Raw genomic sequence first — 16,090 nt, 5'->3', positions numbered from 1 at the left:
ACATTTTATTTTATTTAATTTTATGTTTCTTTTGTTGTCCTCCTAGACTAGTAGCCTCTTTAAAGGGGAGATCAAGATGGTATTTATAATGCTAGAGGAAATTTTGCCATGGCACTGTGGAACTTCCCCACTACTACTCTTTTTGGTAGGTGCCATGGGATCTTTTACTTCCACCTGAGATACCACCAAATCAAGCAGACAGGGCCTTGGTCTAACATCTCGTCTGAAGGACAACATGCTCAGGAGTGCAGCACCTCCCTTACGCTGCACCGCAGTGTCAGCACTCTTGAGCTACCTGGTGTGGGAAAAGAGCCCCTAGCCTTCTGTACCAAAGGTGAGTGTGCTACCTGTTGTACAATTGACACTGATAAATTACTTGGGAGAATTAATGCAAGATGGATGATGAGAAGATAGCAGAAACTGAGTGGAATGAGGAAATATGAGGAGGGAAATGAAAGGTCAATGGAAAGAAGCATGACAATATTACATGAATAAACTCATACCAGGAGTACTAAGGGTGGAGAATATCGCTAGAGTAGAAGCCAAGCATTGATGAGATATGGTGCACCATGCATGGAGCCTGCACATGAAGGTAATATATCATTTTTAGTTAATAACATTTGAAAAACCCACAAAAAGAAAAAAAAATGTTTATATAACACTGAAGAGTAAGAAGAAACCCATGACAAATGGATGAGCTATATAAGCAAAAAGTAAGCTTTACTGAGTACTGTTAGCATGGAGGGACTGATATACCTTCAAGAATAGTTACCCTGTGCCCAAATGGAGGTTTGCTCCAGTAATAAAAGTGAATCTTCATTTTAGTTAAGCAGTAGCTTTGGCAATAAAGTTATTAATTTGTGCTATACTAAAGACTTCAGCAAAGAGATGTGTAACAAACCACCTTTACCAAAACACTTGTGGCATTTTGTGAAACTAAAGTTAATATAAGATGTTGATTTTAAATCCTATGACAGGGAAAAGATTGTCTTTGTTGTAATAAAGGGGCTGATTTTCTAAGTTAACAAGCCTAAAAGGTAAAATGGGATTCACTGATGAATGAAGCAGAAAAAATGTGTTTCTTTTAAAAGTAAAATCTTCTGACAGAAAAAGTGGTTATTTTTGTGTAAAGCAAGAAAGATATACTGATTTAGAAAATTTACCCTTTATGTGTGAAAAGGCAGGGTCCAGTGCTGCATAACAGAACAAAATAAATGGATGATGAATGATGGTGAAACTGGTTGCGAGTTGCCTGTCTGGGGAAATGAGGGCAAAAGAGGCAATTAAACAAAAGGAAGCCAGTGATGTTTACATGGAAAGTGAAAAAGTGTAATGTTCTGCTGAATTATAATAACAAGGGTACAAACAAAAGAAGCTGGTGCTGGGCATCCACATAGGATAACAACCTATGATTTGGTACAGCAGATTGAGAATACTTTGCATCAGAACATCTATGATATGCCAGAGCAAATATATGTGTTGCAATCAGGTGTTGCAACTGTGTGTGATACAACCTTAGCTGAAAATATTGACCCTGGATCTAAAGATTCTAAAAGAGCTTGAATAGATAATTCAGAGGGGCAGAACTTGGGTTCTCAATGTGTAGTTAAAACAATACTAATAGAGGGCAGCAGTGTGTTGCAACAAATGTACTTGTGCTACAAAGGATCAAATTATAACAAGAAAAGTATATTTTTTGCAGTGTTTGTTGTATAATTCTGCAAAATGAAAGTCAATGCATTAACAGAAATGCTAAATAATGGTAAGATAACTGGGGTGCTGACTCCAAGCACAGAAAATCAGCAGTAATGTTGGAACAGATGGCTTCTGAAAATTAAAACAAAATGGCAGACAGTTTTACAACATTGTTGGCTGGCACTGACCAGTAAAATATGTGTCAAAATAAAATAAAAATAAATTGTTCAGTTGCTTAAAACATTCTCTGAACGTTCTGTATGAAGGGAAACAGTAAAACATTAAAGTAAACTTGGAAGTTTTAAGTCAAGTAGCATCACAGAGCAAAAGGAAAAAGAGCCAAATAACCTAATATTGTAACTTGAAAGACAAAAGAGAAGTAAATTTCATACTCAAAATAACATTGAGTGTTTGCAGAGAGAAAAATAAAAAAAGTTATAAGAGATTAGCACTATTGTTTGGCCTAAAACAAATTATCAAAATGTGTAATCAGATAATAAGTTACTAAAGACACAACACAGTTCCAATAGACTGGTAACAAAGTCAAGAATTGTACAGAAATATGTTTTAATAATAGCATGAAATGGTCAGGTCTATACAAAAACAGAAGCCTGAAAGTGGAAATGAAAGTGAACAAGTGGCTACAAATGCAAGTAAACATGTGGCACTGAACTGTGTGGGCTCAAACATGCTAAAGACAAACAGAGATCAGATGCACCCAGGCACATGCATTGAGGGGCAGCATTAAACGAGTGCTTGATCCTATAAACTGTTATTAAGTGCATTAAAATCAGCAGTATGTTCAGCTAGTGAGTGATAACATTTTGGATTCCTTTGCAGTTTTGTCATGCTTTTTTTAAGGGACAGAATATGGCATTGTTGGAGGATTTGGAGACTATATTTGCTTTTTGTCTTCTGACTGAAGAAAGCAGGGTGAAACTGTATTATCTAAGATGGCAACCACCTCTACAGATATTTCAAATGTTGTGACTGTAAAAAAAATCTTGGAAACTTTAACATCTTTAATGCAGGTTACTACCTCAGATGTCCTAGCAATCAAAAGGGTTGTGAACATGCATGTTCACAAGTTAGTGCAATTAAGTAAAACACTGATGAATCAACAGCAGGAACTGAAAAAAATAGACGGAGAATGTCCCTGTGAATCCAAGAGAGAGTTCAGAATTTAGAGCACATGCTTGGCAACTGGATGTCAAGGTTGAATAATATAGAGAATCATGCGACGTGTAATAACCTCCATCTTGTTGGTTTACCTGAGCAAGCAGGAGGTAAGTATGCACTAAGGTTTATTCAGAAGGAGTTATGCAATTTGTTTAAAGTCAATGTCCCCCAATATTGAGGTATGTAATTTCTTTAGTCGACTTCTCCCAATATTTAATGGGCACATAGGGTAATGTCCCCTAACATTTTATATTTAATGTTTAGTTTACAATGATAAGGAAAATAATTTGAAAATTGATACATAAAAATCCATTACTCTGAAGCAAGTAGCCATTTTTATGAAGACGAGAGGGCTGCTGTCCTGATGCATGGGTAGAAAAAAAACTAAAGGGAATCATCATCAATGGGGTTACAGTATCAAACCTTTTTGCATGCATCCTCCCCGCTGCCTTCCTGAACATTAAGAATTCAGCAATCAGAAATGAGCTCATTCATTCTTTCCTTAGTGGCAGAAGTTCATCAGATCCATGGGGGCAGGAACCATTGAAACAGGTTGTCATTTAGTCAGACACTGGGAAGTGTGTGTGCTCGGAAGTAACCTGGCAATGACAGCATTTTTGTGTGTTAAGTTCCTATTGCCTCCAACAAGGAACCAAAAGGTATTTATAAGAGATTGAGAAGGACAATGTGCATCAGGCTGGAATGAAGTTAGAAAGCATACCCTGTAACCTATGGACATAGAAAATGCATGATACATTAGTCACGGGGATGAGAAGTGTGGACTGGTGTCTATGGGTATATAGAGGCAGATATTTGTATTCAAAATATTAGGTGTTTTTACTGAAGGAGCTTTGTAAAATCTGTAGAATGGACAAGTTCCAAATAGTAGTGGGGACAGAATTCTCAACTGCAGAAACCTTTTTTGTGAAGGATCTCTGTGTAGAAGTGAAAGGGATCTATAGAGAACTACAACGGCAACAACAAAGCATTCCATCTAAAGGGAATATTGACTGGGTTGAACAGTTTGTTTACTAGTAAGAGCTGGGCAATAATCAACATTAGAAAGTCTGTATAAAGTAGTTCCAATGAGTAAAGTTGCATTTTCTGTAATGAGTAGCCTATTATTAACTTCTAGACTTAACAGTTTTGGAGATCACTTAGAAAAGAGGAATTACCATCAGTTTCATTTTCAGAACACTGAATCACTATCCTGACTTTCTTCCTCTTCTGATGTTGCTATATCAGAGATAGTGGCTATGAAACATGACACTCACATTGTTTAAACTGAAGACATTTCCCGTCATTCAGAAAATGTGTCATTCCTTCCCTTTGCAGTCCATCTTTGTTGATATAGTAATGTTCTTAGTTTGCACTGGAACAGGCCTCACTTACAGATGTGCCATGCAGTGCTACCATGAATACACCTAACATGGGCTATGAAAGCAACCTCTGATTTAATTATTGTTCCTGAGGATATAGTTGTATTCAAGTAAATGATTCAAAAACCGTAGTCAAGATGTGCATTCAAAGTAAATACACACAATAATTATTGCAGTATTACAGTTCAGAACAGGTTTATTCTAAAGTATAAAAGATGAAACATTGGAATCTTTTTTAACTAAACTCTGAATACCTGTCTGCCTGTATAATTTATTTATTTAACCCTTGTTGACCAGGTTATCCCCATTAGACTAGTGTCCTTTTTAGGGGACACCTGAGGTGGTAGTTTTACTACAAGGGGAACATTTATCCAGGGAAATCAGAAAACATCCCCTATGCTCTTTCAATAGGTGCCACGGGATCTTTTACATCCACCTGAGCTACAATCAACTCAAACAGACGGGACCATGATTTAACGTCTTATCTTAAGGATGACACCATCCTAATAATGCACTCCAATCACCTGGAGTAGGAATAGATGCCACAGTCTTCTTTCTGATCTTCAAGCACCAAGGCAAATGTTATTTTTTGTACCTCTGACACATGCGGTAACAACATTAATAATAATAATAATAATAATAATAATAATAATAATGACAATGAGCAAAAATTGTCTTTTTTGACTATTAACAAAGAAACTGTGTTTCTTGGGATTAGTAGATCAGGATCATTAAATTATATTCCTTAGGTTCAACTAACAGCCCATGTATCAGAGAAACAGTGAAGAGAGGCATGCTATCAGTTTCCTGATTGGCACTTCTTTCTCAGAATATGATGTGTGAAAAATTCCTCACTGCTGCAGTACCAGCAGATCTTATTGAGACCAGCAGAATTGTAGCACTCCAGTAAGAAACTGGGACAGATAAGATTCCAGAGTTAGGATCAGGGTCAATGTGAAAGGGCAGGTTGGACTGCCACCTAAATCTTTCCGTGGTCACCCCTTGGGGGGACTGAATTTGGTTAACAAATAACATGAGATGCCCTAGCCAAGCAGTAGGATGCCTACTGGGCCCTTGACATCCATATCTTTTTCCGATATGTGCAACATATGCATGTTACAACTGACCGACTGTGTGGGTGTGCTGGGTTCCTTGAAGATTGCATTGAAAATTAAACTAGAATTACATTTTCTGAGACACAGAAACACATAAACTAGTTAATTTTAAATAAAGTATATGGGAATAGCTGTCACTGTTTATTAAAACATGGAAGATAATCTTTCTGTAGAAAAAGCATATTAACATTTAAAATGTGAGAGCAGATGTAAAGGCATATATTTGTACATGCAGTAATTTTACAGCATGTCTATTATACATCCAACAAGGTAACTGCATGTAACTCACCAATGTTGTAGAGCACTTGGTTTACTACAATGCCAGTACTATATCATTCCCAAGAATGTGTTGTTGTAATCTACAGAATGACTTGGGAAGAGCTCATAGCATTTTAAGCATTCTAAAAACGCAGCTATCATCTGTCAAATTAAGACAGACATTCAGCTTGTGCAGGCTGACTACTGCTTCATCTTTCAGTCTTTTCTGCTTGTTACTGTCCTCTGTAGAAACTGTGTCTGTTGTGTGTTGATGCTTGAAGCCCAGCCCTAGTGGCTATATTTCTGCAGTTGTAGCATTCTCTGGTAAACAACAACTGTGAATCCACTCCCAGTAACAGGATCCTCAGTATAGCAGCTGCTTTGTGCTGAACAGAAGAGTGTGTTAAACACCAAGAAGCAAGGGTGGAGGAATTCATGTTTTCCAAACAAACTTGATATGAGCATGTAGTTGACCCTTCCCCAGTTATTCATGACCCTGACATCTGTACATAATCCCTGAGCAGTGGTTCTTTACAGTACCTGTATGCCTCAGTCTAACTGATGATCTCTGCAGTACACCATTTCAGAAGTAAACACATATTACTATGACTTCAACGTATCACAACACAATAAAGCAGAAAGACCAGATGTACTCTTCTGTTTACAAAGGCAGTCCGCTTATAGATAAAATATTACCTGGAAACTTGTAGGCATACAGTGGGCATCTGACTTACTGATAGGTGTGTAGAGTTACATATAGGTTCATAGGTTCATATGTGTGTACTAGGCTAATGGCCCTGGAGCCCTTACAAGCCTAGCCCATAGTATTACCCTGGCATTATAAAATTCTGTATTACATAACTGTTGTGATAGTAGCTTATTACAAGACCAAATGCAAAATATTAAATTAACAAACCAGAAACAAAAACAGATCCAACTACAAATGCAGTGCTGAAAACCAGCAGACAACTGAATAATTGGTTCATTGAAAGAGTATGTAAGTCTCGCTAGCTTTAGTAAAAGCAGAGCTGCACTACAACTAACTGGCATTTCCCTGGGTTTTTACATTTCCATTTATAACATACTCAGGTGTGAATATATAATGCATCGTTATACTGGCACTGTCTGCTGCTGCTATTATTTATTTATTTGCTCTCTGTTGACCAGGTCAGTCCCACTAGGTCAGTGTCCTCTAAAATAAACAAATCACAGGGATAGGTGCAAAACCCCTACAAAGTTGGGGTTACCATTTATACCTCTTTTTTAAAAGAAATTTCTGACTTTTTGAGTTGTGCCTTGTCAAAAAAAAAAAAAACTGACAATGTCCTGATATTTTAGGAGAGGCATGTTTTCTTTCCTCAAAATATTTCAGAAAACTCCCCAATCTCAAACACCTTAATATGATATAAAATAACAGTGACCTAAGATATGCACTGGTCTGCAACATCTCATGTTTCCATAAGAAATGTCCCACTTTATGCACTAAAGAGGTTATAGCCTCAATATAAACCAAACATGTCACAAACATCTAAAGATATTATGTGCTCTTTTGTCATATTTTATTATGCTGTCTACAAGTCAGCATTTACTGTGTAGTGAAATTTTACATTTGAAAAATTTATCAGTGAAATTCACTCGATTTAAATGAAGGCAATTGTAATATCTCAAATGCTGTCTAGTAGCTTCAAGATTAATATTGCATTTCTCAGAATACATAGAAATGATTTATCAGATTAATGGTGATGTAATAGCTAACACAAACCCTCTTTCTGTTTTTTTTAATATTAAATGTTTGTTCAGAATGAATTAACTGCCCATTAAAAAAGACATTAATGTTTTGTATGTTACTTACTGAAAAAATCATAATTCATTTACTTGTTTGCATGAAAGAGATGACAAATCTCAGGGGGTTATTTTAGAGTGAAGGGGTCAAAGAAATAATAAAACAACAATAATACAAAAATATAAAACACACATGATGAAGTGAAAAATATTTATATTAGCCCTGCCTGAAATAAAAAAACGAAAATCATTTAGACAGCTGATAAATAGAGCATTTATATGACAAACATTTTGTTTTGAAATATACACACACACACACACACACACACACACACACACACACACACACACACACACACACACACACACACACACACACACACACACGTCCCTATCAGTTGATCGAGTTTTCAGATACTAGAAATCCATATGGTCGAGACCATATGATCGAGTTTGTGAATACTCGAAGCTTTTGAATGGCGAGCACAGTACAGTGCAGATGGAGCAACTTACCGTTTTCCTCACTGTAGTGAAATCTCGTTATATTTAAGTTTATGAAGTTTTTTGAAACTCGATAAATACGGTCTCAATAGTATGATCACCTCCGAGAAATCTGACAGAGAACCTACATGTGTCGACATGTGTACATATGTGTGTGTGTGTGTGTGTGTGTGTGTATGTGTGTGTGTGTGTGTGTGTGTGTGTGTGTATATATATATATATATATATATATATACACACACACACACACACACACACATATATATATATATATATATATATATATATGTCTACATATATACAAACACACACACACACATATTAATATATATATATATATATATATATATATATATATGTACACACACACACACACACACACACTTACATATATATATATATATATATATATATATATATATATATATATATAAATATATATACATACATACATATATATATATATCTATATCTGGATTCTCCACAGAATCCCGAAATTACACAATCCTGAAAACCAAAATACCAAGACTATAAGCCCGAAACCCCAAATTACCGAAATGTTAAAACTGCGAAATTCAATATCGCGAAAGTACTACATACATACAGCACACACAAACATACACACAGCCTCCCCCCATAACTAAACAAACCACCCTACACTAAAGATAAGTAGCACCCCTCATGTGGGTGGCTGTGCACTCCACACCTCCCCACTTTAATATTCTAACGCCAAGATCCCCAAACATACACACAAGGCAGACTCACACCTACACATTACAGCACCTCACACACACACAGACACACACACACACACACACACACACACACACACACACACACACACACACACACACACACACACACACACACACACACACCGCAGTCACAACACATACTTACACATACTAAAGCCCCTCACAAACACACTTACACACACATACTTACCTGAACCACAACATCAGAAGCGCCAACTCAAAATCCCTTAACATTGGGATTTTGAATTTCGCGCTTCTGGTCTTTCAGTAATTTAGGGTTGTAGGGTTTCGGCTACATGGTCTCGAGCTTTTGAAATTCGAGATTTCAAAAGTTCAAGATATATATATATATATATATATATATATATATATATGCAGGGTATCAAAGTCTGACATGATTCTAGACAGTAAAAAAATGGTGTGTGTGTTGTGTGTATGTGTATGTGTGTGTGTGTGTTGAATGCATACCTCTCAACTGTCCACATTTTTGCAGAATGTCTCGATTTTTGCCTCATATTTATGGTCTACTCCTCCTAAAATTTGTGGTTTTCTGGCAAATCACTGGGATGATCTAAGAACTGAAGTCACTAAACAATGACATTCATTTGAAGTTTCAGAATTCAAATCCTTCAGAAAATGTACGTTAACACAGATCTTATTACTCTAGCAACTTTTTAAGTGTTCTTCTTCTGGCTTTTCCCAATTAGGGGTCACCACAGCAGAACTCCAGTCCGCTAATGATTGGCAGTAGATTTTTACAGTGCCAGCCCAACACCCAACCTTCAACAAATGTCTTTCAAACACCACTTGACCATGGGGAGGACATGCAGGCTCCACACAGAAGGCGCTCCAGCCAAGAATCAAACAGGAGAACCTCTTGCTGTGAAGCAACAATGCTACCACTGCACCACCATGGCATTTTAAGTTTATAAGAGTAATATTTAAAATATGCCCCTATTTTTGGGCCTGTGTCCCCCATTTTGTCAGGTTTTGCCCAAAGTTCTTGCATTAAGAGGTTGAGAGGTATGGTTAAACGCAGAGCAGACAAAAGACCTTCAAATCAGCTGTTCATAGGATAATTTGGAAAGAAGCACTTTACTAGAGGTTTTTGTTGAAGGTCTGGTGAATCTTCTGTGGGTTCACATACAAAATCTCTGATGATTAGTGTTAGAAAAATGTGTACTTAAACATATATGAAGTGCTAGTTTAAAAGCAAATAGTATGTAATGCATTTTATTCTATTTTACAATATGGCAGTAAGAATGATCTTACATGTAATTGCTTGAAGCTTTGGAGCTGCAGTGTGATTGAACTCTGACCCTGGCAGTAGCCAGCTCAGCAAGCTTATGTTTTTCACTAATGATTATCTGCTGGGTCAGGAAAATGAATGTATAAGGCATTGAATCTTTTCTTCCTTCCTCTGAGATAGTTGGCCTTGTGAATATTATCAGCACAGTTGCTAAAAGTAATGTTGCGAGAAGAACAAAGAAGTGTATTACAAGACTGAACTGACTATTGTATTCGAGCAGGACTGAAACCTTGAAAGAATAACATTTACAGAAAGACATTATAACTGACCAGGTGCTTTGCAAGGCTGTATTATTCTCATGGGAAAACTTTTAAAAAGTATAACCTCAGCACTTTCTTAGAATATTGTAGACTATAGTGATGTAGGTGCCCTGTGACTGACCACGTCAGTAAGGTGGGCACAGCTTGAATGTATAGTGTATAAAATGTAGAGTATTTCCTGTATCATGCCAGTCAGAATTCTATACTTGTATTGTATGGTTTTTTGCCTTACTGGTGTACACTAGTAAAGTTTCTTGCATCTGAGCCTCCTGTGTTGTCCTAATTTATTTTTATTTAACAGTTTGGTCCTGCGTTTGACCGGAAACCCTCGACAGCTGCAGATCAGAGTGTACCGGTGGTCGAATACTGCGCAGGAGAAGCTACCGAAACGGTTCTTCTTGAAGCACAAAGACCTCCGACTGAATTGTCGTTTTTAGAGGCTGGCCACTTTTCTGATCTGTGGCCGAAGAGCGGTCTCGAACTGGTAGACCCAAGAGGCTCAGGTAGGAAGATTTTTGCCTTTTTTCTGTTTTAGATCAGGGACTAGGTTACAGTAAAATGTTATTGTCATAGATTTGTTGTACAGATCAGGGACATAAGAAATGACTGTATATTTTGTCATAGATCAGGGAAACAGAATAAGGTAGGCAGTTATTCTAGATAAACTGTGTAAGGAACTAAGATACCACGTGGTAAGAAAAGGGTTACGTAACAGTCTTCTTTAGACATGGGAAATCAGCGCACTAAAAAATCACGAGATCCGCCCCTAACTGATGACACAAAATATATGCAATTACAACGAGCAGATAACATAAGGTATTACACAAAATGGGTTAATAAATATGAATTTGACGGTAAACTAAATAAAATTTCATTAGTTAAACTTTTAAAACAGCTTAAAGCTGACGCAGAAGGTCAGGCAAAGAAACAACGACAATTAGGCATTCCTCAGGCACACAGGTGGATTGAGGAAGTGAACCGAAGGGAACAAAAAATTAAAAATGCGAAAGCATTATTTTTAGACAAAGAGGATAATAATACAGTAATAGCGATGGCCTCTCCCCCTCCGCCCCCTCCAATACCCTTTTTAGGATACGAAGCAGGAGGACAGGCCAGTCCTCCTCCACATTATCCTGAAGTTGCAGGGGCACTAAAACCATTCGTTAGAGAACCTATTGAAACTAGGTCCCGGACACGTAAAACACTTAGGGACACAGATTTATATCAAATAGGGAGAGACTCACTAGAAGAGAGTGAAGAAATCTGTCCAGTAATCGAGGTACCAAACCCTCAGGCAGGACAGGAAGGACAGGACCCAACTCTCCTAGTGTATAGACCATGGACACCGGAAGATATTCGGAAAGCTACAGAGGGAATCCCTCACCCGAAAATTAATCATAAAAAGTTTATACAAGATTTACAAGGTATGAGACTAAGTTACCATTTAAATGGGGAAGAAGTAGAAAAGGTAGTTAGACAAATTATAGGTCCCGACTGGCACATGATTTGTGGCACCTGGAACGCTCGTGACGCACAACTTAAGCCACTCCTACATAGTGACGCAGAATTAGACACCAGAGTGAAAGGTCTTACAGACCGAATCTCTGAAAAATGGAAACCGAGAGCAGATTGGACTTGCATTAATCAATGCATACAACAAGATAATGAAACTGTAGATGGGTACTATGGTAGATTATTGGAATGTTTCAATAATCATAGTGGTATGACTATTCCTGAAAGTCAGATGAATGATAGTGCATATGAACAGCAACTGAAAAATGCATTTTTGAAAGGTTGCATTGCCCCTATCAGTAGCTTTATTACAAAGCATATGATAGATCACCAAACAAGTAGGCTACAAGCCTTACTTGAGTATGCTAGACATGCTGAAAGACATTTTAATAGTAAAAAGAAAAAGAAAACACAAGTCTTCACAGCTGAAGATGGAGCAGAAGTCTTTGTAGTACAATCAAGTAAAAAGGGTAAGAAAAATGCCCAGGGTAATAAACAATCTGACAAAAAGTCAGAGGATTTTGAAGAGAGAAAACAGAAAGGTGAGTGCTTTAAGTGCGGTAAAAAAGGACATTTAACAAGGGATTGCAGGCTAAATAAAAAGGCGACTACAGAAGAGAAAGATAAAGGTGATGAGGACTGACTATAAGATAGTGATGACAATCAAAAATCATCAGGAAAGGTTAATAGACAAAAAGCAAATGTAAATGTAGTGGAATGAATAGAGGAAGTGCAAGCTGATGTAGAGGATGAAGAAAGTGAAGTTTTAGACTTGGCATTGTTGAGCTTGGAGCTCTATTTGGCAGACACAAAACCGGAAGTTACACTTCTGGTGGAAGGAAGGGAAGTAAAATTCTTGTGTGACTCAGGAGCGTCACGGACTTTGATACACCCTTCAAAGTTACCAGAACACTCTGAATCACCTGACTACATATTAGTAAAAGCAGCAAATGGACAGCTATACAGGGAACCACTCTCCCATGATATAGCAATAACTGACCCTGTTTCAGGTATGACTCAGAAAAGTAAAATTGTAGTTTCTGCAAAATGTCCAGTAAACTTGCTGGGAAGAGACCTTATGCAGATATTTAGCATAGCAGTAGTTCCTACTATGCAGGGTATGGAAGCACAAAGACAAATGGATACTTTTGTGGTGCGATCGGAGGGTGAAGCTTTTTATTGGTACAGCCAGGATCTAGTTACGACTGGTCCAGGGGCAGTAACCGAAGAACTGATGAACGTAGCCATCAGTAAAGTTCCCTCCCTTGACACTGACCAACAGCATTTGTTACATTGTACTCTATACTACTGTAGTATACCAGGACCCGATAAGGAATATGAGCAAGAGTTGTTCAAAAATCCTGCTAATAGACTAGTGTTACGAACTTTGTATTGGGATACTGAGGGAAACAGTGTAGTAAGCTGTTCATTACCTCAGGAATTCATGAAACTGTACAAATCCAATAGACTGCCACATGTCAGTTTGACAAAAAACAAAAATGTGAGATGGGCAGACTTAGGAGAAAAAGTAACAAAATGGGAAAAACAAACTGATTTAGAATTATCAGAACAGGGAGTACAAAAACAGAAATTGAATTGGTTAACACAGACGCGTCCAGCTGTACACTTACAACATAGTGAAGACAGCTGATTGGCATTCTTGTTAGAAGAAGAAGAAAAAGCCTTGTGCGATATACCAAACATTCTTTGGTCAACAGGGAAATCAGATGTAGGGCTTATTCGGACAGCAGGTCCAGTAACCATTACACCAAAATCAGCATTTAGACCACAAAAAAGACAATACCCCTTGAGGAAGGATGCAGAGCAGGGAATCAAGCCTTTAATAGCAGCATTACTCAAGGAAGGAATACTGGTAGAATCTCTAGATTCACCATGTAATACCCCTCTATTTCCTGTTAAAAAAGCAAACGGGGAATGGCGGATGGTACAGGATTTACAAGTCGTAAACAATGCAATAATACCTAGAGCACCTACGGTGCCAGACCCACACACTTTGTTGAACGATTTGAAGCCACAACAAAAATATTTTACTGTGGTAGATATATAAGCAATGCTTTCTTTTCAATACCTATACATCCTGACAGCCAATATTGGTTTGCATTTACATTTCAGGGTAAAAGATATACCTATACTCGGCTGCCGCAGGGATATTGTGAAAGTCCAACGATATTTGCACAAGAAATGGCTAGCAACCTGGCGGGATTTACTCCACCAGGGGGTAGTCAGATTCTACTTTATGTAGATGACATCCTGCTAGCAGCCCCCACCCAGCAGCAATGCAGGGAAGATACAATAGCATTACTGAAATTTCTAGCAGCACAAGGACACAAAGTAAACAAACACAAGTTACAACTTTGGAGAAAACAGGTTAGATACCTAGGATATGTAATATCCAAAGAAGGTAGAATACTAGATGAGGATAGAAAAACAGCAATTTTACAGGCACCTAAACCAACAACCAAGAAGGAAATGATGTCCTTCTTGGGAACGACTAATTTTTGTCAGAGTTGGATCTCGAACTATGCTTTCGAATCTGCTCCATTGGCTGATTTAATATATAAAACACCAATGGCAGCACAAGATGTATTACAATGGACACCTGAAGCAGAAACAGCTTTCTGCAGACTAAAACAATTGATAGCTTCATCATTAGTTTTAGGACTTCCAAATTACCACAAAAGATTTTTCCAAACCGTAGATTGTAAACAGGGATACATGACGTCATTTCTGACGCAACAGCATGGAAGTAAGCAACACCCCATAGCTTACTATTCATCGCAGTTAGATCCAGTGGCACGGTCATTGCCACATTGTGTACAAGCAGTAGTCACAGCTGCAATGGCAGTACAGGCTTCGGCCTCAGTGGTGTTATTCCACCCTCTCACTTTGAGAGTGCCTCATGCAGTCGCGATAATTTTACTGCAAGAGAAAATAGCATATCTATCTCCTGCTAGACATCTTTCTTGTATGACCATACTGCTGAGCCAACCTCATATGATAATTAAACGTTGTACAACATTAAATCCATCAACGTTACTTCCGACTCCTGTGGATGGCACACCACACAGTTGCCTGCAGGAAATTGAGCAAATAACTTTGCCCAGACAAGATCTTACTGATATGCCCTTGGATGATGCCGAGGTGACATTTTATGTGGACGGATCATGCAGGAAGGGTCCTACAGGGAAGAATCTAGTAGGGTATGCAGTAGTCACAGACACAGAGATTTTAGAAGCCCAACCCCTACAGCATAACCTGTCTGCGTAAGGAGCAGAATTGATAGCCTTGACTCGAGCTTGCACTCTAGCGAAAGACAAATGTGTGAACATATATACTGACAGTCAGTATGCTTTCTCTACAGTGCATGTCTTTGCGCAGCAATGGAAGAATAGGGGAATGATAACATCTACTGGCAAACCGATTAATCATGCACAACTTATTTTGAATTTATTAGATTCTATTCAGTTACCTACCAAAGTAGCTATTTGGAAATGTGTAGCTCATACGAAACAACAGGATTCGATTTCAAAAGGTAATGCACGAGCTGATGCAGCTGCAAAGCAAGCAGCTTCAGACTCAGAAACTTTACTTTTGAATGAGGAATTACAACCATCTGAGATTTTAGATTTAGAAATGTTAAAAACAATGCAGACATTAACTACAAAAGCAGAGAAACAGAAATGGGAAAGACGAGGTGCAATCCTCGAAAATGGACTGTACATCTCCAAGGAGAAAAAGTCAATATTGCCATCTAATTTATTTAGATATGCAGCTTTGTTGAGCCATGGGCAGAGCCATGTCTCAACAGGGGGGGTGTTACAGTTAGTAAATCGAATATTCCAAACATACGGGTTTACGAATTACACACAAAAATTTTGTGCAGCATGTCATATTTTTAACAAACATCATGCACAAGGAGCATTCAAACCCAAGCAAGGGAGTTTTCCTACACCACCATATCTGTTCCATACTATCTGTATGGATTTCATAGAGCTGAATAAATGTGAAGGGAAAAAATACTGTTTAGTGATTATAGACATGTTTTCCAAATGGGTAGAAGCTTTTCCAACTAAAAATCCGGATGCAGCAACAGTGGCAAAGGCCCTAGTAAAAGAAATAATTCCTAGATTTGGCATACCGGAAAGAATCTATAGTGATAATGGGACACACTTTGTCAACCAGACAATTCAGCAACTTGGGAGATTCTTTGGGATCTCCTTGAAGAATCATTGTGCTTACCACCCACAGTCTGCAGGACTGGTGGAAAGGTACAATGGAATTTTGAAAAATAAGTTAAGAAAATCGATTTGTGAGACACAGAAGA

This window comes from Protopterus annectens, chromosome 17.part0 (genome assembly GCF_019279795.1).
Source record: "Protopterus annectens isolate FY-2018-M chromosome 17.part0, PAN1.0, whole genome shotgun sequence".
NCBI classification, from domain to species: Eukaryota; Metazoa; Chordata; order Ceratodontiformes; family Protopteridae; genus Protopterus; species Protopterus annectens.
This window is presented reverse-complemented; position numbering follows the sequence as displayed.